At 53.6% G+C, this 20,644-nt stretch overlaps 1 protein-coding gene and 1 long non-coding RNA gene across 3 annotated transcripts in view; one reads left to right on the top strand and one right to left on the bottom strand.

The window, feature by feature from the left end:
• LOC132497890 (uncharacterized) overlaps positions 1-4,159 on the bottom strand; it is a 41,543-nt gene extending 37,384 nt beyond the window's left edge. Inside the window, exons 1-2 of the long non-coding RNA XR_009533639.1 lie at positions 3,974-4,159; positions 2,974-3,108 (exon numbers count right to left, since the gene is read on the bottom strand). This is a non-coding gene — a long non-coding RNA (uncharacterized LOC132497890). The remainder of the gene's footprint in view (positions 1-2,973; positions 3,109-3,973) is intronic.
• Positions 4,160-4,438: 279 nt separating this feature from the next.
• TSPAN14 (tetraspanin 14) overlaps positions 4,439-20,644 on the top strand; it is a 56,281-nt gene continuing 40,075 nt past the window's right edge. For both annotated transcript variants that reach the window (XM_060091684.1, XM_060091679.1), the window contains exon 1: positions 4,439-4,534. The gene's annotated coding sequence lies outside the window, so the exon portion shown is untranslated. The remainder of the gene's footprint in view (positions 4,535-20,644) is intronic.

Raw genomic sequence — 20,644 nt, 5'->3', positions numbered from 1 at the left:
TGATATTTCTACACATTTCAAAATGATCACCACTGCGATTCTTTTTACTTTTTAAGAAAGGAAGAGAAAATGGGCCTGCCCTGCTTTGAGTGTCCCTGATGCTTTCTGAAGCCACCCCGTATTATTGTAAAAATGGGTCAGGTAGGGCTTCCCTGGTTGCGTAGTGGTTGAGAGTCTGCCTGCCAATGCAGGGGACACGGGTTCGTGCCCCGGTCCGGGAAGATCCCACATGCCGCGCAGCGGCTGGGCCTGTGAGCTATTGCCGCTGAGCCTGCGCATCCGGAGCCTGTGCTCCGCAATTGGGGGGGCCACAATAGTGACAGGCCCGCGTACTGAAAAAAAAATAAAAAAATAAAAAAAATTAAAAGGTCAGGTAAAGCTTGGTGGGTCTCAAAGGGCAGCTGGAAATGGCAGGCAAGTGTCATAAGTAACTGTCAGTGAGGCCTGGTTGGGGAGGGGTGGAGGCCTTGCCGGTTTTGTGGGCACTCCCCTCATCCTCTTCATGCCCTGCAGCAGTGTGGCCAACTGCTCCAGAAAGCAGCTGTCTCCCTGAGGCTGCTCAGGCTGGCAGGACCTCCAACATCATCGGGTCCATGACTCACAAAGCTGGCCTTACTCTCTCCTCCTTGTTCTAGGCTCATGACCTCCTTCACATCCAGGGTTAACCAGAAATCATCAGGTGTGGATGATCATCTTTCCAATCGCAACCTTCACTGGAAACATCTTCTCTGTCTCCACACCCCCCTTTTTAATAATGGTGGAGTCATCCCTCTACCAGAGGTGTCCTCACCATTCATGCTCACATAACATCTCCTTCCACCTTTTCTTCAGAATCATCACTCCTGCATCATTCCTATCACTCTTCAAACCTGCTCTAGTAACTTCCATATTTTAACAAAACCCTTTGTATCCTAACAGAAGTAAAAATTAGATATGGCTATGAGCACTGGAAAACAGAGGATTAAACAAGACAAATTTCTTTTTCTCAAATACAAAATCAAGAGGTAATAGCCCAGAGCTGGTACGGTGGCTCCCTAAACATTAGGAACCCGGATTTATTCTAATTTGTTGCACTAACATCCTCAACACATGGCTATGGCTTCAAAGTTGAATAGGCTGGCTGCAGCTCTATTTACATATTCCAGTGAGCAGGAGAGAGCAATGGCTGAGATAAGCACACCACTTCCCTTTAAAGCTACTTCTCACAAGTTGCACGTGGACACCTCCACTTTCTTCCTGTTGGCTGGAACTGAGTCACATGACCACACAGAGCCATGAGGGAGTCCTAGAAACTTGCTTTTTTTTTTTTTTTTTTTCTTTTTGCGGTATGCGGGCCTCTCACTGTTGTGGCCTCTCCCGTTGCGGAGCACAGGCTCCGGATGCGCAGGCCCAGCGGCCATGGCTCACGGGCCCAGCCGCTCTGCGGCATATGGGATCCTCCCAGACCGGGGCACGAACCCGTATCCCCTGCATCGGCAGGCGGACTCTTAACCACTGCGCCACCAGGGAGGCCCGAAACTTGCTTTTATTCAGGGAAGCCATGTGGCCAGCTAGAACTGGAAAGTCTATAATACAGGAAATGGGGGAGAATGGCTATTAGGGTCATCTAGCATTCTCTGTCAAAGCCTCCTATGATTCCACATCCCTTTCTAGACCTCTCCCTGTTCTGTGTTCCCTGTTGGACAAGCTGTCCAAACACGATAGCTCTACCATGGTCTGGCTGCCACCCCACTACTCCTGGAACACTGTCCTTATCATGTGCACCAATGACATTCATGTGGCCAGAGTCAAAGGATCCTTCCCTTTCTTCATCTTATCTGGGCTGTAAGTAGCATCTAGCACAGCTGACCACTCTTTTCTGAAAACACTGCTTTGTCAGTCTCCGGGACATAGCACTCTCCCGGTTCTCCTTTCGCCTCCCCAGCCTCTTTTTCAGTCTTCTTTCCTTCTCTGGCTCCTCTGACTCCTCTGGGTCCCTCTTGAACCCTCTTCTGCATCTACCTCCTCAACCAAGGTGACTCCCTCAGATCCCAAGTTGTTTACCATCATTAAAATGATGCCTCCCAAAGCCCCACCCCCAGCCCAGGCCTCTCTTCTGAGCACCTAGTGACTGCACAATTGAACTGGATCTCTGACGGGGATCTCAACTCAACATGACTAAAACAGAATTCTTTTTTTTAAATTAATTAATTAATTAATTTTTGGCTGCGTTGGGTCTTCATTGCTGAGTGTGGGCTTCTCATTGCGGTGGCTTCTATTGTTGTGGAGCATGGGCTCTAGGTGTGCGGGCTTCAGTAGTTGTGGCACACGGGCTCGGTAGTTGTGGCTCATGGGCTCTAGAGTGCAGGCTCAGGAGTTGTGGCACACGGGCTTAGCTGCTCCGAGGCATGTGGGATCTTCCCAGACCAGGGATTGAAACCCTGTCCCCTGCACTGGCAGGCAGATTCTTAACCACTGCGCCACCAGGCAAGCCCCTGAAACAAAATCTTGATGTGCCTCCCTGAACTGTAGTCCCTTTCCTCCAGGCTACTCCACCCAATAAATGAGGCACTGTTCATCCACTTACTCCAGCCAGAAACTTCAAAGTTATCTTTGGTTTCTCTATTCCCTGCCCCTACATCCATCCTATCAGTGTCCATGTCCAAAACAGCATCTTTCAACTACTCACCTTAGTGTGGCCACCAATTTGGTCCAAACCACCATTAGTTTTGGCTGGGCCTGCCATAACAGCCTAATTATCTCCTTGCTTTTATTTGTGCCTGCCACCCACCCGATTTATTTTCACACAGCAGAAAATCAGAACACATTAGTCTTCTGCATAAAACCCCTCAATGGTTTAATAAAAAGTCTCCATTTCTAAACACAGTCTTGCATGGCCTGGCCCCTGCCCACTTCCCCCTTGTTCTTTTTCCCAGGCTTGCTACTCTAGCCACACTGTTTTGTTTTCAGCTCCTTCACACATTCACAGCTTACCTTTCTCAGGGCCTCGGCACAAACTGTTCTTGACTTGGAATGTCTCTGCTTGGCTTTTCCCAAAGCTATCTCCTCATTTTCTTGACTTCAATTTCACCATCACCTCCTCAAAGACATTTTCCCTGCTGGCTCCACCTAAAGTACAAACGGCTCTTGTTCTCTATCCCAGTCCTTTGTTTTTGTCCCAGCATTTACTTCAACCTGCAATAATGTGTCCTCCACCGAAAATCAGCCTTATGTAGCAAGAGGCTTCAGCTGTCTCATTTACTGCTGAATCCTCAGCATCAAAACAGGGCCTGGCCACAGATCAGGCGCCCAATCAAGCACCCACTACCTGCTCGAGGATGAATGGATGGACAGGTTCTCCAAGGAGGTCTCTGAGCTGCCTGGGGTGTCACAAGCAGACTGCATCCCCCTTAATAAGAAAAAACTGGGAATGGACTGAACAGTTCAAGATCTCCTCCTTACATTGGACTTAACCTGTTGGTTGCTTTTACTAGAATGTGGTGCAACTAGTCTCTTGACCCAATTTTAACAGATCCGAGTTTCCTGCTGTCCCCAGAGCAAACCGCTTAGCCCTCCTCCACCTGAATGAGTTTAAGGCTCATTAAAAAATGAGGCCTGCCTGGGCCTCATTTTTCAGATAGGCGGATTGAGACCCCAGAGCTCAGCCTTTTTAACATCAGAGCCCAGCCAGCGGTGTGAATACCTCTCTAACACAGAGACGTATGCTGTACCTTTTGTTCCCCCTCCCCCCGCAAGAATCCTCTCAGCCATCTTGTCAGGATGAAGGTGAGGGACAAATCTCGGCAGGCAGTCGAAAGAGAGCGTGGTATTTTTAGCACGAAGGCTACAAGCAACCAGTCTTTACCGGCCGGTTTACAAAGAAATAAATGTTAATTTACTACCCCAGTCTTGAAGCCCACCCCCATCCCCAGTCTCCGAGGCCCGGCAGGAATGCCTTCCAGTACTTCAGCCATTTTTCTAACCCTGCGCTCACCTCTCTACCCGGTCACCCCCGTAGCCCCGAGATGTGGCACCCACAACTCGCGCTTCTCTCAGGCTGGGTTCCGGTGGGGTCAGTGACAAGGCCGACGTGGCGTCCACGTATTGCTCCGGCCCCCAAACGTTGGGTGCGGGTCCGGGCTCAGCCTGCCCCGCGCACCCAAGGGGCGAGCGCCGACCAGGGCCGCCCCCCGCCTGCGGCCCCGCCCAAAGCGGGACGAAGGGGCGGGCCGGGGACCGGGCGCCGCCGGTTCTGCCCAGGCGCGGGCTGGAAGGCCGGGCGGGGCGAGCGGTGGGGGCGGGGCGAGCGGTGGGGGCGGGGCGTGGAGGCGGGGCCGCGCCGGGCGGCGTAGGGAAGTGGCGCCCCTTTCTTAGCCGCCGCCGGGCGCCGCGCCCCCGGCCCCGCCCCTCCGCGCCCCGCCCCGCGCTCGGATGGCCTGAGTCGCGCCCTCCCGCCCAGCGCCGCCGAACTTGCTCTAACTTCCTTGGCCCAGCCCGGCCGCACCGCTGCAGTCGTCGTCGCCGCCGCCGCCGCCGCCGCCGCCGCCGCGCCCGGGTGAGTAGAGCGCGGAGTCCCCGCTGGAGCGTCGGGCCCTGCCCCCCTCATTGTCTGAGGCCGATCCCCCTGAGCGCCCTCTGGGGACTAGGACTGCTCCCCATGTCCAGGATCGGTCCCTCCGGTTCCCTCGCCCCTGCCCCGGGGGCGGCCCGGCGGGCGGCGCTGGCTTTGTTTGCCCAGATCGCCCGTGAGGGGCCGGAGGCCTTGGCCCGGACCCCGCTGAGCCGAACTCGGGCGCCGGGCGGAGTGAGAGCCGCAGCGGGCGACCCGGCTGGCGCTCGGGGTTCTGCCGCCCTCGCCCTGTCCGTGTCCCCGGACGGGTGCCTGCTGCGACCGGGCGGGAGTGGGAGCACTCGGGGAGGGAGGGGTCGGACCGCCGCCGTTCTGGGCTCTGCCCCTCTCCCGAGTCTCGAGCCTTGGGTTGGGCACTCCTTTCGGTTCCGTCACGAACCCTCGGCTGCCCGGAGCTCGGGCCAGGGGTGGAGGGTGGCGCGGACTGGGGAGGGCGGTCCCATTCCCCGCCCCGCCTCGAGTGTTCTCCAAGTCGCCCACCCCGGCGGTGTGTACCACTCTGCCCTGCACGGGTTTGGGGCGGGCGGAGTTTGAGTAGGTGGTGATCCAGCTTCTCCGTGCTGGTCGTTTGGGGTTATGCTTTGGAGCACAGCCCGACTCCTGATCTAACTGGAGCTTCGGTCGAGTTGGGTCTGTGGCTGCGGAGTTGGCTTGTCCCGGGGCCACTGCTCCTGCGGGGAGGAGTGGTGGTGCCGCCAGTGGGTGTGGGGTGTGTGTGTGTGTGTAGGGACTTGGGTACCGGGACTGCTGGGACACGAATCCGGGAGGCACGAAGAAGTTGGTCTCAGGCTAGAAGGGGTCGGTGCTGTGAGGAGTCGGGAAATGGTTGGCCCCGGTACTGCCCTGGCGGCTGGCTGCGGCGCTGTGTAGCAGCGCGCTGGGGTCTGGGGGCATCAGGTCGTCCTGGGCCGTGAGTGCAGGGCACTGCATTGGAGCCTTTGCAGGTGTGCTCTCTCCCATGGCCTGCTCCGTAGGAGTCCTCCTCTCTTCTGAGATGGGGGTTGCCTTGGGGCTGATAGGAGTGGGTGGAGCTGCTTGCCAAATCCTCAAAAGTAGCCTTCCCCCTTCCCCTTGACCTCAAACTAGGGGAAGTTAGTGCCTGCAGAGTGCTGGAGTCACCCTTCCCTGTTGGTGAAGGGAAACCTGGGGCCTAGGCCATCAGAGCACCCCAGCACCGCTACACCCCCTCTACATTCAGTTAGCCCTGTGGAAGGCCAAAGCACCCTTGTTTCCAGGGATCCTCCTGGGCCCTGGCACCCTCAGGATGAAGCGCATACTCCTCCATGATGGCCCCATTTGCCCTTCTAGCTCCTCTCTCAGCTGTCTCCAAGCTTTGTCCCATCCTGAGGATCCATAATGTCTGGGGGTCAGGCCTTGGAAGCCCAGGCTACCAGACGGATTTCCCCTCCCCTCTTATTGCATCCCCACATCTCTGAACTCTACTGCTTGGACTTCCAAACATGGTCTTCAGTTCATTCAACAAAGCATGGTTGAGAGTCTGTGGGATGCCAGGAGCTGTTGCAAGCATTGTTCCAGGCTCACAGCTGGCTGTCAGCTCTGTGTGGTCTTAGAACCGAGGCTGGACATGTAGTAGATGCTCTGTAGCGTTTATTAATCTGAGCTTGATCTCTGCTTAGCAGCATTATTCAGGCAAACAGGAGTTCAAGCCCACTGGTGCATTTGGAGGTTTGTGGCTGCCTCTAGGAAGAAAGGGCATGGAAAGAAAGGGGCTGCAGAAGGGTTGGCTGCCCAGGGAAGTTCCCCCCTTTACCAGCTGGGCAGCTGTGCAAATCTCTGAGGACAGGTGAGGGCGCCTCCCTTCCGGTGACTGGGAGTGGGAGGACAAAGCACGTGTTCTGTGTGGGAGAGGAGGGGGCCCTGCCCTGCAGGTCCTGGTGGTAGTGAATTCCCAAGGAGGGGAGGGAGCAGGGAGTTCTGGAAGCTCTGGGTTGTGGAAACATTTCCTGAGGTCTCACTCTAGGTTACTGTGTGCTCAGGGATTTGACTTGTTACTTGTTTAACTTCAACTGAGATAGAATTCAGTTTGGCAATGCCTGTAAAGTGCCATTGTGCCGGTCCTGGGAAACCTTTGCTGGTTTTAAAATGTGTAGTAATAGTTAAGTTTACTGAGACTTAATGATTGAGACGTACACCACATACTATTCTAGAAGCTTTACTTGTATTCATTCATTTAATCCGTGAAACGACACAGTATGGTAGATAATGTTAACGTCCCATTTTACAGATGATGAAACTGTGGCCTAGAGAGGTCACAGTAACTTGCTTAAGGTCTGAATGTGAACCGGGTTTCCTCATACCTAATTAGATAATGACTTCCTCTCAGAAGTGAATAAAGTTGATTAATACACTGAACAAGCCTGGCCCGCAGAGGAACTAGTAAGTTCTTCAGTGCAGGTGCCCTTATGTTCCCTGCTTCTGAAAGCATCTCAACTATCTGGGCACATAGCAGGCTGACTGGTGATGTAGCTTTTGTCTCCCTAAGGCCAGGGAATGGGAAGACCAGCACTGCCATGCACAGTAGGAGCGAGTCATTGCCTATATCTGTCTAGATAGATCAGAGTTTGCTGTGATAACAATCCTCAAATCTCGGAGGCTTAAAGCAACAAAGGATTATTTCTTATACCACATCCATCGCATGTCTGCTTTATGTTGCTCTCACCGTGGGACCCATGCTGATTAAGTGAAATGTTCCTGGTCACTTGGACAGCGGGACAGAGAACATGATGAACCTCATTCTGACTCTTAAAGCTTCCACCCGGAAGCAGCATTTCAATGGTCGAAGCAGTCACATGGCCATACTTCCCTGCAGGGTGGGGAGCAAAAGAGGACTGGAAACATTTGGTGAACAGCACTGATGCCTGCCACCTGCCTACCACTGTGCCGTCTCTGTGACTTCTTCCCAAGGTCTGGGTCCGAGAGTCATATGTTTCTGTGTCACCATGAACATCGATCATGAATTAGTCAAAGAAATGTCATTTAGGTTAAAGATGAATTGAGGTGCCACATTTGAAGGGCAGAGGTATGGTGAACAAAAATGCTTATTACGGTAGTAAGAGGTGGTCTGCAGAAGCAGCTTGCTCCTCTGACCCTGGGCAAGTTATTTGAGTCCCTTGGGTCTTCTTTTGCTCGTTCATTTATTCATGCACTAGTCCTAGCCCAAGGACTAGTGATGAGTCCCAGGTCAGGAATTCTTACTAAGCACTTGTTTAGCTCCTAGCCTGGTGCTAGGGGCTGTAAACTAGGTTCCAGGATTCCTGTTTCCTGCTGCTGGGTCCTGGTGGCCTTTAAGGAGGGATATTATTACCTATGGGAAGCGAAGCAGGCTCCTGCTCTTTCTCTCTTTCTCTCTGCCCTGGCACATGAGCCCTTGGACTTCTTGGACTTCCTCATGCTCTATCTTTATGTGGCGAGTAGGGGCAGCCACCTTTCTTGGAAGCAGGAGCATGTAGAAGCACCCCTGTAGGCCTTGCCCTTCCCCTTCCACCTGTGAGACTCTGGTGCTGAGCCTGCAGGCCTAGGGGTATGGAAAGGTAAGGTGGTGAGATTACTAAAGGATGGAGCCACATGAGGACAGGCTTGAATATGGGGCTGGGGTGGTTCTCTGTCCTGTGAAGTGGTTTAGAACCCCTTTGTTTATTGCATTTTTCCACCCGGGACACCCTTGCAGGGTATCAAAGAGCTGGCTACCCTGTGGACCTTGCTTTTGTGGTTTGTCACTGGCTTTGTCCCTGGTGACTTCCAGCAGGGTCAAGAAACACTGGTGGAGGTGGTGGGACTTCAGATTCTTCTGCTCATGGTTAACGTACTATTCTTAGGCATGTCTGCTCCTTTTTCAGGGCTTCTGTTTTCTCTCCTACCTGGAATAGAGAGAGAGGTAATGGTGGTCTACAGCAGTGGTCCCATTCTTGGCCGGTCATCAGAGTCCTCTGTGACTGTGATGGGGACTGTGTAGACCTGTGCTTTGAAAATCTTTGGTCTAAGTGAATGCCAGCATTCCTGGTTTGTCTTATCTTCATTATAGCAGTGGGGTATTCATAATGTCTCTACATCTGTTTTCTCCCTTTACAGCATTTTTTTTTTTTTTTTTTGGTTCAGACAGGGCAAGTGGCTGTGTTGGACCAGCAAAGGGCCTGGCTAGTAGGAAATGTTTAGTGCCGATGAAACATAGCGATGAGTAATGTTGTCCAGCACCTAGAGTGGACAGTGGTGAGGCCAGCTTTAGAATTGTATCTACTTTCTAGCTGAGTGACCTAGACAAGTCTTTGATTTTTTTTTTCTTTCTTTCTTTCTTGGATTTGGTTTTGTCATCTGTGAAGTGAGAAGAATCTGCCCTTCCTGTCCCTCGTGGGGTTACTGTGAAGCATACACACTTCAGGTTTGAGAAGCAGTGTGTGCAGCCCCTGAGTTAGGGTGATACCCTGGTTTGGGACTGCTACCATCGCGCTGACGGCTCTCAGCAAAGTGCTCACCAGCCAAGGATTCTGGGAAGCCCATTTCCTCCATTCTTGGGCCTGGTGGGATTGGCCGGGGCTGGGCCTGGCTGGGAGTTGGTGTGGTTTTTCCTCAGGAGGCCGCAGGCTGGTAATCTGAGAGTAAGTGGGCCTGGGCAGGCTTCTGGAGGTCTGTTCTGTCTCGCTCGCCCAGTAGCCAGGGAGAAGTTCCTAGAGCCCTGATGTCCATCAGCTGGATAGCTGGAAGGACCAGCTCCTCCCTTCTTGGGCTCTGTCAGCCTGTGCTGCGTGGCTGCGAGCCGTGGCTGGGCCCTTGGGATCCCGGGTCAGAGGTACACTTCTGGTGCTTCCTCAGACTCTGCGTGTGTCCTGGAATTTGGGAGAGCTGAGGCTGGGCTTTCCTGCATTGGTAAGGTTTGGGGAGGGGTCAGGATGTGGGGCTAGGCAGAGGTGGACCCTGAGGAGAGGTTCGATGAACCCCCTCTCTGTGTTTTCCTTGTTTACCTGTACTAGCTGCTGGGGCCTGTGCCAGTCTATTCTGCAGGGCTCAGGAAGCATTAAAAAAAAAAAAAGCGGCTTTGAGGAATTTGTCGTAGCAGCTGGAATTAAATGGGTGTCCCCTGTATCTCTTTCATCCACACCCTGAAGTCTGAGTGGTGAGCCTGGGAGGGTCGAGGGCAGCAGCATATCCCAGGACACACAGTTCCAAGGCAGGGTCTGTGCTGATGCATCAGAAGCCCATCAGGGCACCATGGGATACCCGGGCTTGTTGGAAAGTGGCAGGTGGAAATAAGGGATATGGCCGCCCCAGCTTCAGATTTGGCCTCCCAGGGATGGGCGACTGGGCCCTACACACCCACTGCAGCAGTTCAGGCCATGTGTAACTCTCAGCTTTTGGAGTGTTTTGATCCCCAGTCTGGGGTGCCCACTCAGCTTGCTCAGGTCCCTGCTCTTTCCAGGTTTCTGGCTGCTGCCACCAGCTGCTCCAAGGAAAGGTCCTGGTTGCCCACTGAGTGACCATTGCCACGAAGAGACACTGTTTCCTCTCCAGATGACCTCCCTAATGTCCGGCCACCCTGCAGCTTGGCTGTCTGGTTTCAGCCCTTCACCCCTGGGCCAGACAGACAGGGTCTGTCTCCCAGGGCTTGGTCGGGGAGGCCAGCCCCAGCCCCAGTGGTTCTCACACTGTGGGTGAGGGGTCCAGGAAGACTTGGAGCTCCATATTGTTTAAAAAAAATTATTCTGACACTCGTGAAAGCCGTAAGGCACGCTTTATTCAGGAGTGTCGTGATAGGTATAAGGACTACAACAATGGGGGATGGGGTTTTGCAGTGGGGGAGAGAGATTGGGCTCAACCCCTAGTGTTACAAGGGAGCAGAGGTGGGTGGGTGGGTGGATGGTGAATTTATAGGACGGCAGGGTAATTCTTCGCTAACTGACCTGACAGTTCTTGCTGAAGGCAGGCTAGGGTGATCAGGTGTCATGTGGTGGGTGCTACAGGGGGAGGATGAGGAATTTGGTCAGATGTGGAAGGTGATCAGCTATGGAGGGTGGGAGATCCTGGCTAAACTGCCTTAGCGGGATTCCTGCTAAAACTGGACTCTACAAGGACAGAGACAGAAGCCCGGGTTTGGGCCTCACGGGGCAGAGGGCTCAGAGGATCCTGACTAGTTTGGTCAAAAAGAGACGGTCAGTGTAGGAGGCACTAGCCTGAGCTCATCACCACTCACTTGTCGCTCAGGAGTGGTGCCCCTCTTTGTGGGCGTCAGTCCCTTGTTTCCAGAAACATAGTCCTTTTCTTTTCAGCATCTACTGGCTCCTTGGCCCCTGGCTCCTTCACTCTTGGCCCCTGGACCGCCCTCTGCATCCAGGAAACAGTATGGAGAAGTATGCCTTGGTTCCCTGTGCGCCCCGCCGCCCCCAGGCCAGTGCTGGCTGCCCTTGTTGCCAGATCTGTTGGGAGCCAGATAACAGCCATTTGACGCTGGACAGCCCTCCCTACTTGACCCTCTTTCCTTGGCCTGTGTACCTCGTGTTTCCTGTTCTCTGCATCCTGGGCAAACCAGTCTGACAACTTTATGGATCTCCCTCTCCCACAGGCTTGGCACCCGACTGTCTAATCTGCCTGAGCTGGGCCAAGGGAGGTGCAGTGGGTGATCCCCTCCCTCCTCGCCCCGCAGTGCCGCTCCAGGGGCCTTCTGGCCTGATCCCCCGCTGCTTCCTTCCGCTGCCCAAGGCCTTCCGATCCTCCTGGTTTTCTCTGCCCCTCTTGTCTGTTTGGTCACACCCTGCACAGATAACCCTGTTGGGTGTGTCTGCTACTCCTGGGGGTGCTCCTGTCTCGACAGTCGGCTTGTTAGGAACCAGACCCCCCCCCCCCCGCTGTTGTGAGAAAAAAGGGTGTGTGCAGAAAATCTGCAGGCTGCGGGTTCTGCTGGCTGCGGGTTCGGGCCTTCCCCCCTTCCTGAAGGCTGGCTTCCACCCCTGCAGGGGACAGTGGCTCTGTGCAGCCATCCTACCTCCACTGTCATCGTCTCCTGTTGTCCTAGCTGCTTCCTGTGAAATACAAGTAATGATATAAACATGGACAAGGGGGCCTGTCAACAAAAGAGCCGGTGGTAGCCATGGGGTATTCATTCATTCCCGAGGGAGCAGGGAGGTGCGAGTGGTGTGTGCCCTGGTGGAGGGGTGGGATGGGCAGGCCTGTCTGGGGCCCCTCTGGGCTACTCTAGGCTAGGGATTCCTGAAGCTCTCTCTGTGGGAAGACAGATGCGGGGAGGTGGGGCAAGTGCCAGCCCGGGGGTGGGGGGGCTGCAGGATTCAGTGTGTTGAGGGTCAGTGCCTACCTGGGTGTAGGGCACTGCCCGCTCATGCAGAAAGGCAGTCAGAGAGGCCTTGGGCTGATGGAGGGTTGGAGGATTCTGCACCAGAGGTGCTGAGGGCCGGGCCCAGGAACTTGTCTCCAGCAGCTGAGGTCTGAGGGCTCCTGCGTGATTCTACTTGTTGTGGAGTCTCATTCGTGCTCCTTAATTTGGGGGCTGCTTGTCGAACACTGAACACTCATCAGAAAGCCTCTAATAGGATAGGGGAGCCAAACTTAACATCTTCCCTCTTTCCAGCCACCTTTCTCTGTGGTCTGGGAGGTCTGCAAGTCATTAGGAGATCTTTGTGGTGGCCTGCGAGGTGGGGCAGGGAACTTCTGCTAGGTAGAGAGAGCTCCATCCAGGAACCACTCCCCGCCCGCCGAGTGGTCTCACCCAAATGGTCTGGCCAGTCCTGGTTCTAATAGGCATTGTGTCATACCCCTCAGAAGCAGGAGAGAGACTGGGATGGTTAGTATATTGCTCCTTAGGGGGAAAATCACTTGGAGGAAATACATCAGTGCTTCTGAGTGCAGAGTATTTATTGACCTGTCAGTTAAAGTAGGCTTTTAAACAACATGTACATATTCCTTTAGTAAGGAACAAATGTGCAAACCCATCTCACAGCTCCATTTTGCAGCTTGCATTTCCTGAAAGGTACAGGGAGTTTAGTGGTTAAGGGGTTGGAGTTTAGAGCTGGGATTTTGGAGAAACTGTTTTTAGCCTGTTCTTGGAGTTGGGCCAGGCCTAGAAATCTGTTGAAATAGCTTTCTTCAGCTGCTAAAATTGAGATGAGTTTGTAACACTAGGACCTTGAGCCTCACTGATGACTGGGGAGGGCCCCGAGAAGTGTCCATGCTGAGGCCTGGGATGCCTGCGGCTCAGTGCCCCCAGAACCTGGGAGTCTTACAGTCTCATCGTGGACCGAGTGGACCTGGCTACAGATGGTCCTCTGTATGGAATAACTTAGGTTTCCCTTCTGCCTTGGTCAAAATCTGCTCTTGGTCTTCCTAGGAAGGCTTTCTATTTTGGGACTTGGAGAGGAGTTGTGAGCAGGGAACTCTCTGAGTTGGTAAGTCTGTCTTTATTTCAGAGGCTGGCACTCTCTTCCCCTTTTTCCCCCCTTCTTCTTGTTCTAGGGAGATGCCAGAAACTGCCTGCAGAGAGCTACAAGCCAAATTTTTTGTGCCACGAACTTTAGGGATTTTAGATGTCAATTTAGTTTTAACTTTTTTCTTTAAAAAAATATGTGGTGAAAGATACATAAAAATATATAGTGAAAATTAATATTTCCACCCCTGACCCCTTCAGTTCTGCTCCCCTGAGGCCCTGTCACCATCACCAGATGTCGGGTGTCTAGTGAAGCGTCTCTGGCCTCCTCTTGTTTATCACCATGCCGTACACTACTTAGGGTGTTCTGATTTCTACCCTAAAGTTTATCTTGGGATTTTTCCATTTCAGCACACGCAGTTCAGGCCATTCTTTTTAACGGCGGCATGTTATTCCTCTGTGTGGTCAACCATGATTCACTTTATCAGCCCCCCATGGATGGACATTGGGGTTGCTTTCAGTGTTTGGTTCCTACAAGCCAAGCTGCAGGAATGCCTCACATGTACATGCTCAGAGGTCTGTCGTAGAGATGACTAGACGGGGAATCCAGGCATGGGGTGCTTGACAAGAAAAGAAACACGCTGTTTTGATTCCAAGAGGGAGCATGAACATTTCTGAGTTTTTCTTTTGAAGGGATCTTGTGTTTCTGCAGTCAGAGCCTAGAGCTGGAGGGGCTGCAGCGCTGGTGCTAGTTCCCACCGTAGTCTGTCTGTTTCAGCTCAGGTCAGCCTGCTTCCAGGGCACCTGGTGTTTGCAGCCCTTGGCTGTGCCCTGTGGGCCTGCCTGTGCACCCAAAAGTGTGATGTAAGAGTGTGAAGAGGCAGTCAGAGCCAGATAGGGTCTAGGGAGGTTCTGGGGAGGTGGGGAGTGGGGAGGCTTTTCGTATGTGGGCTTGAGCGGCCCCAGGAGTTTGCAGGAATTGGGCCAGGTGTGAGGTCCGGCATCCTGGCTGAGAAACAAACAAGGAATTGGGAATCAGCTTTTAGAAGAGCAGATTCTCCCTGGGTTTCAGGGGTTGGTGTGAGGCCTCTTGTCCAGGCTCCACTGGACCTTCCGCAGCTCTGGGATTCCCCCATCTCCTGCCTGCCCAGAGGCTCTGCCTGGCTTTGTACCGCTTCAGGCTGCTCTGGGCCTGACTGCCACCCTGTGATTTTAAAAGCCTGTGTACAAGGCACCTGGTGTAAATAATAGATGGGTTTTTCTGTTTTGAGCAGTCGGCTTCCTTGCAGAGCAGAAGCATGGGGTGAGGGCAGATGAGGTTTTCTTCCTGGGATGTGTTGGGGCAGGGAGGCAGGGATGTGAGAGAGGGCTTACATTGCAGCCATCTACTGGGATCCTTCTGGGAGCCCTGGGAGTGCTCTGGCTGTTTCCCCATCCTTGTGGCCACCGTGTACCCCGGAAAGGACCATAATCTTCCCCTGTCTGGCTCTGGCCACCCCATGCCTGTAAAGGGCAGGGCAGGAAGCGGGGAGATTTTAGGGCTGGCTGGCAGATAGCCCCCCTAAAAAGAAAGGTGCCCGATATGACCCTGACCTGGTGAGTTCGAGGCCTGCGTCCCTGCCCTGTCTCTCCCACCATTGCCCTTACATGCCGCCCCTGTGAGAAGTCCACAGCTTCCCATGCCCACCGCTCTGTTGTAAGGGGCTTGGAGCTTGGCAGCACAGAAGTTTCTGTTGTGGCCGGGTGGCAGCTAGGGCTGACCTGTGGGGCTGAGGAGGTGGCGCCTGGGAACTGACAGTGGAGCTATTCATGGGCTCTGCCCTGGTTTCCTGCTGCATCCCATTGTGAATTATTTTGGGGGGAGGGGAGGAGGAGAGGGGGTGGCCAGTGCCTCCATTGTTGCTGGTAGCGGGAGCCCATTATGCTAATAGAAGTCCTTTAGTGAACAGATCTTAGCCACTCCAGGGCCCCACTCATGTTCTCTGATGTTGGGTGAGCTGCCTAGCCCAACCCTGCCCTCTCCCAGCGCTCCCCATCCCTGGAAATCTGGAGGGACCCTGCCCTTTGTGGGTGCCTCTGTCAAGATTCTCCTTCCCCCCCTCAAGCCCCCTAGCTGTGCCTGGAACCCCCCTGGGTGTGAGAGCTCTGAGCAGCTGGGCAAGGAGCAGGGGTGCCCAGTGCCTGTCTTATCAGCCACCTGCCCGCTGCCTCTGGGAATGGTGTCTGCCTGAGCTCTCCCGGCCCAGCTGCACCCTTGGGTGGGGGCCAGGCGTGTGCCTGGGTAGCTGTCAGTCTTGAGGCCCCCATCTTCCTTTGTACCTCGGCGCTCAGCCCGGTGTCCCCTGTGCCTCGCTGGAGCACTCAGCTGTAGAAAAGCCTGCTTGCCGGCAGGCCGGCCTGCAGCCCCCGCCCCCCCACCAACCCCGCTGCCTGAGCCACGGCCATTTTCCTTTGTTCTGCCATCTCCGGGCTCTTGAATCTCACGCAGGAGGCGGCAGGCAGGGCAGGCAGCAGGCATCGGGCGCACAGCCCCAGCGGAAGCCCTCACGACATGAATCTTCCCACGGAGCTGATGGTGTGCAGTCTGCCGGCTATACCGTCACTTCCCCCAGCTGTACCCCCAGCTCCCCGGTGGTGCTGAGATTTCTGTTTGTTTAAAGAGGGTCTTGCATCTTATTGGATCACAGTGATGCTGACTTGTACAGTGGGGACAGAGAGAGGGCTTGCCTGTTTGTGCCACTGAGGGTGTGTGAGAGGGAGAAAGATGGGGGGGAGGGCGAGTTCATGGATGCCTTTGGGAGCACCAGCCTCCTGGTCTTTGGCAGAAAAAGCCACTCCCAAGCGTAAATTTTGATCCCTTTACCTCCTGGTCCTTCTCCATGAAAGAGTCGTGTAGGAAAAGCTCTTAGCATTTAGTGGCAGGGGTAGTTGAGAAAACAGTAGGGTTTTTTTTTTTGGTCTCTGTGGTTGTGGGAATTTTTCTCCAACTGAGAAAAATCCATCCCCTGCCCCTTTGCATCTGAATGTCTCTCATCCCCAGTTTTTGGTGGGCAAAATGAGCTTCCTCCTGGGGGTCTGATTTCACCCAGTGTGAGGTCACAGGCCAAGCTGAGGGTTACTCTCTGGCATCTCTTTCTGGAAGTGTGCCCGCCCCAACTCATACATCTCCAGCTTTCTAAACCGCAGCCGGAATCTGAAATGTAGTCCCCCTGCCTTTGACATAAGAGTTGTTTGGTATGAGAACTCTGGAGCTCTCACTACTTTTTTTCGTGTTTAGCATTTTTTTTTTTTTTATCTTTTCAAAACCCATCCGTCTTGAGATCAGCCTGGCTGTCTTATCTGACTCTTATCAGCCAACCCCGCAAATTAGGAAGCAAGTCCCAGCCCTGGACAGGGTTGCCCCTTGGAGCACCCTTCTTTCAGCAAATGTTGTACAAGACTCAGCAAAAATAGCTAAGTTCGCTGTCATATGCATTGAAATACAGATGCAGCTTTTAGGGTAGTTGGGCCCAAACAAGTGTGGGAAAGGTCATGACTGAGGCAACACGCTGCTCCGGAAAAGCGCAGGGAAGTAAGGAGAAGCCTGAGGTTGGGTCCCAGCTGTGCGACTGGCCCTCTGGGTGACCTTGGCGATTCATTTCCATGGGCGTAGGTCTCTGGAAAATGGAAGGGTTGCTCAGATGAACTTTGGACGTTTTTGAGCCGTGACTCTGAGTTTTATGAATCTAAGTCCAAAATGCTTGGTCGCTACACTGAGCCCCTCTCACCAACTCAGGGTACATTTTTGGAGGAAATGTCATCAGATGGGGTTAACGGAGGGCATCTCTTCCCTGGGGCATTTCTTCCTCAGGTTCTTGAGGGGCTGGTGGTGGTGAAACCCAACCATCCTGAGCCCAAAAGCACACGGCCAGTCCTCAGGGGCTGAGTGTGGCACCAAGGAGCCCACTGATAAATAGTCCTGCCTCAGAGAGTGGCATTGACCCTTTTCTTGGAAATACCACATTCCCTCTTTGGTGAACCTCTGGGGATGGAAAGAAAGCTCTTTATTTTACCTCCCACCAAAGTGAGGCCAGGCTGTTAAAAGTAAAAACAAAACCTATAAGACAGAGATACCACCTGTACTTAAATATCCAATTTGGTCCTGGGGGTGGCGGCTAGATTTACATTTTGTCTTTATTTTGTTAAAAATTCCAGGAGGCAAAAACGGGTTTCTGGCCCTTTATCTGCCTTTCCCTACCCAGCCTCCACCCCCTGGGAGGCCTCCTGTGCCCCATGGCTTTCCTCCCATTGTCTGCTGGGCTGGGATCAGCCTTGTCACTGTTCTGGGCTGTGTGTTTCTGCCCTGCGTCACAGGAGGTCTGTGGTCTTGGAAGATAGCCAAGGGGCAGGGAGTCCAGCTTTGATAAACATTTGGTTAGAGTAGCTTCCACAGCTGTGAAATGGGAATAAAAATAACCTGTGAGGATCCAGTGGGATGCACTAAGATACTGAGCAGATTCCACAGTTAAAGCATTCCTCCGAGAGAGCTGATTGCATCCCTGTCAGTGGACGCACGATTGGGTGGGTGGGCTTTCCCCCATGACTTGCCTTAAAGGTCCTTTCCCTCCACCAGTGTTACTGCTTTTCTTTTGGGCCTCTTACACCCTCACTGTTCAGAGTAGTGCCCACAGGCCTGTCACTGGGCAGCACTGGCAACACCTGGGAGCCTGTAGGGCTGCAGACTTGCCCCACAGCAGCGGACGCAGAACCTGCTGTTAACAAGATTCCCAGGTGATTTCATGCGCTTTCAAGTTTGAAAAGCTCTGGCTCAGACACCTCGTCCCGCCCTGCCCCACCCTGAGACTCTCGCACCTTCTTCTGTCTCTTTTGTGGTTTTGCTGTCTTCACCCTCTTGCCCCCCTTAAAGCTGCCGACTTTAAAGGGCTCTGCCAGCTTCGGCTCCGTGGCTCCCACCCCCTCGGGCGCGCAGTTCGCAGCAGGTAGCCCTGGGCGCTGGCGGTGTCTGGGAGGTGGGTCTGGGGACCGTGGAAGCAGCCTTGGCGGGCAGCTGGCTCCCTGAAGCCTGCTGGCGAGGTCAACTTTGGGGCACTGAGCCGAGGAGGTAATTGGAGCCCTCTTTTGTGAAAGGGGGTGCAGAGCCTCCCTCGGCCATCTGGTGCCACTTGCCCCGCCCCATCCGTCCAGCTGGGCGACAGGAGATCAAAATCAGGTTGTAAATGTTGTTTGCTTTTTGTAGAAACACAAAGCATTCCATATATAAAGATGTTTTGGTAGACGTTGAAGTTCAAATAAATAGTCCAGAAAAGGGATTGTAAATTAATTTTTTTTTAGCGGAAAAATGTTTGTGATGACTCTCCTGATTTCCCTAGGATTGCCTGCCCTCCCCCTGCATTCTGGTTGAGGTGGGTGGAGGGCTTGTGGGTGTGAGCTTGGACCCCCAGGCCTGGGGATGCCCCTGGCTTTCCGGGACTGTTTTAGGGACTAAGCTGCTAATCTTCTATCTCTTTGTGGATTCTTCTCAGCTTTTTTCAGTAGAGTTCCACCATTGATTCGCATTTTAAAAAAATCTGCTTCTCCCTCCCCCACCCCTCTTATTCCTCCTCTCTTTTACATTTTCAACGCACTTTGTTATATTTATTTATTTTTCTCCAGCAGGCTTCACATTTTGCTTTCGACCCTCTGTGAGCCTGACCCCAGGCTGTTCGCCTTGCTCGGAGGCCAGGAGCCAGGCTCTGCCCTGGCCTGGTGAGCCCCTGTCTGCCCAGGGCAGGATAGGGGGTGCTCCCAATGCTGACCTCCGGGTGAAGTGGGTTGGTTGGTTGTCTTACAGTACAGTATATTGTGGTGAACTGTGCACTTTTGGATACAAAGATTTTGACTCTCTTAGAGCCACAGTATTTTATGCCTTTCAGGCATGGAGAAATGGAGGAAAAGGAGTAAATGTGTGTAATTCTAAGTTCTATATAGTTTCTTTGTGTTGGGGCAGAGGAGGGTGGGGGTAGGGCAACCCCTGCAAAAAGAACATTTCCCACCTACATTAGATGGTCAGGTCACATCCTCGCACCGGAGCAGCTCCCCTAAGGGCTGCCCAGGACTCAGCTATTGGAGCAGAGTTTACTTCTCTCCGAAAGCAGGCCCACTTGTCACTCAGTACGTTTGCGGCTGTTAGGAGTGGCCCCTACCACAACTGTGTCAGCCCTGCAAGGGCAGCCACACTGGTGGGGTCTTGGTGCCATCCTCAGGGCTCGGCCCAGAGCTGGGGCCGCACTGGGGCTCTGTTGAGACTGTTGGCTGCCACCATGCTGGGTTGTAGCGGTTAAACCCACTGCTGTGGGGAACATTTCCTGACCAGCTTCCCGCCTCCTCCTTCCTTCCTTCCTGGGCCCCATCCTGCCCTCCTGCCCCTGCCTGACTGCATTTAGCAGAGGGAAGCATGTCCTGAGCCCCCTGCATCGGGCACGGGTCTCACTCGAGTTCTTGGTGTCCACAGCCCCATTCTAGGTGCCTGGCACGCAGCGGGTGCCAGGACATGTAGAAACAGGTCCTGAGGTGTTCATCTCCACAACAAAAGCCTTTCCCCCAGGGGCTCCCAGAGTGAGTGAGGGCACTGGTGGATTGCTGTGCCCTTGGCTTCAGTCGCGCCTTGGCCTTGGCTTAGGCCCTTCGTGGGGAACCTCAGGGTGGACAGAGGGTCCAGGCCTCTGGGTCCTGAGGTCTGGAGGTCACAGCACATAGGCCTCATGGGTTCTTGTCCATGCTGAGGATGTTGCTGTAAACTGGGTCCAGATTACCACGTCTTGTGTGCACCTGGCTTCTGGGTGTAGACATTTTGTGTGCACTTAGGTTTTCAGAAACAGGCCTGCTGTGATTATCTGGGCACAAGGTGCCATACACCATGACGCCAGGGCTCCCCATCCTCACGTGAGCAGGCGGCTTCACCTGCAGCAGCAGAGGGAGGGCAGCTGGGAGGCCAGGACGGTGCCAGGCCTCCTTCCCCACAGCCTTTTGAGAGGTTGGGGGGCAGCAGCTGTGGGTGACCTGGCCCTGCCTCATCTGGGTGGGCAGGCACCACCCTGGTGCTGCCTGAGCAGTTGAGTAAGCTGCCTGATGAATCATCTTCAAGATCTGTGTTTGGGCCCCAGGCTTGTTTGTTGCCCGAATGTTTTTTTGTTTGTTTGTTTAAAGGAAAATGGCCACAGATTCTACATTTTACTGGAGGTGAGTTATTTTGTAGACTCTGCCTTCATTTGTTTTGTTTGTTTTTTGATCTTTCGTCAAGATAAGACTCCGGTTATGCATTTTGTGGTGTGTCCTCAGTGTATCCCTTCAGGAGGGACGGATGTTGGCTTGAGGGCCTCATTACTACTGATGACAGTGGTGGTCACTTGGTTAAGGCAGTATCTGCTGGGTTTCTCCGCTGCTGAGCTACCATTATGTTCTTTGTAATTAGTAAGTGTCCTATGGGGAGATACTTGGAGACTATGTAAACATGCTGCTTTCTCATCAAACTTTGATCAACTGGTTTTAGAACCTGTTTACAGTCCGAATGTTTTTGTGTCATCCCCTGCCCCAGTTCACATATTGAAATTCTAGTGCCTGGTTTGATGATGTTAGGAGCTGGGGCCTTTGGGAGGTGCTTAGGTCATGGAGGT

Source organism: Mesoplodon densirostris, chromosome 1 (assembly GCF_025265405.1).
Source record: "Mesoplodon densirostris isolate mMesDen1 chromosome 1, mMesDen1 primary haplotype, whole genome shotgun sequence".
Taxonomy (NCBI): domain Eukaryota; kingdom Metazoa; phylum Chordata; class Mammalia; order Artiodactyla; family Ziphiidae; genus Mesoplodon; species Mesoplodon densirostris.
The sequence above is the reverse complement of the archived record's forward strand: the minus strand, read 5'-3'. Positions and strand labels throughout refer to the sequence as shown.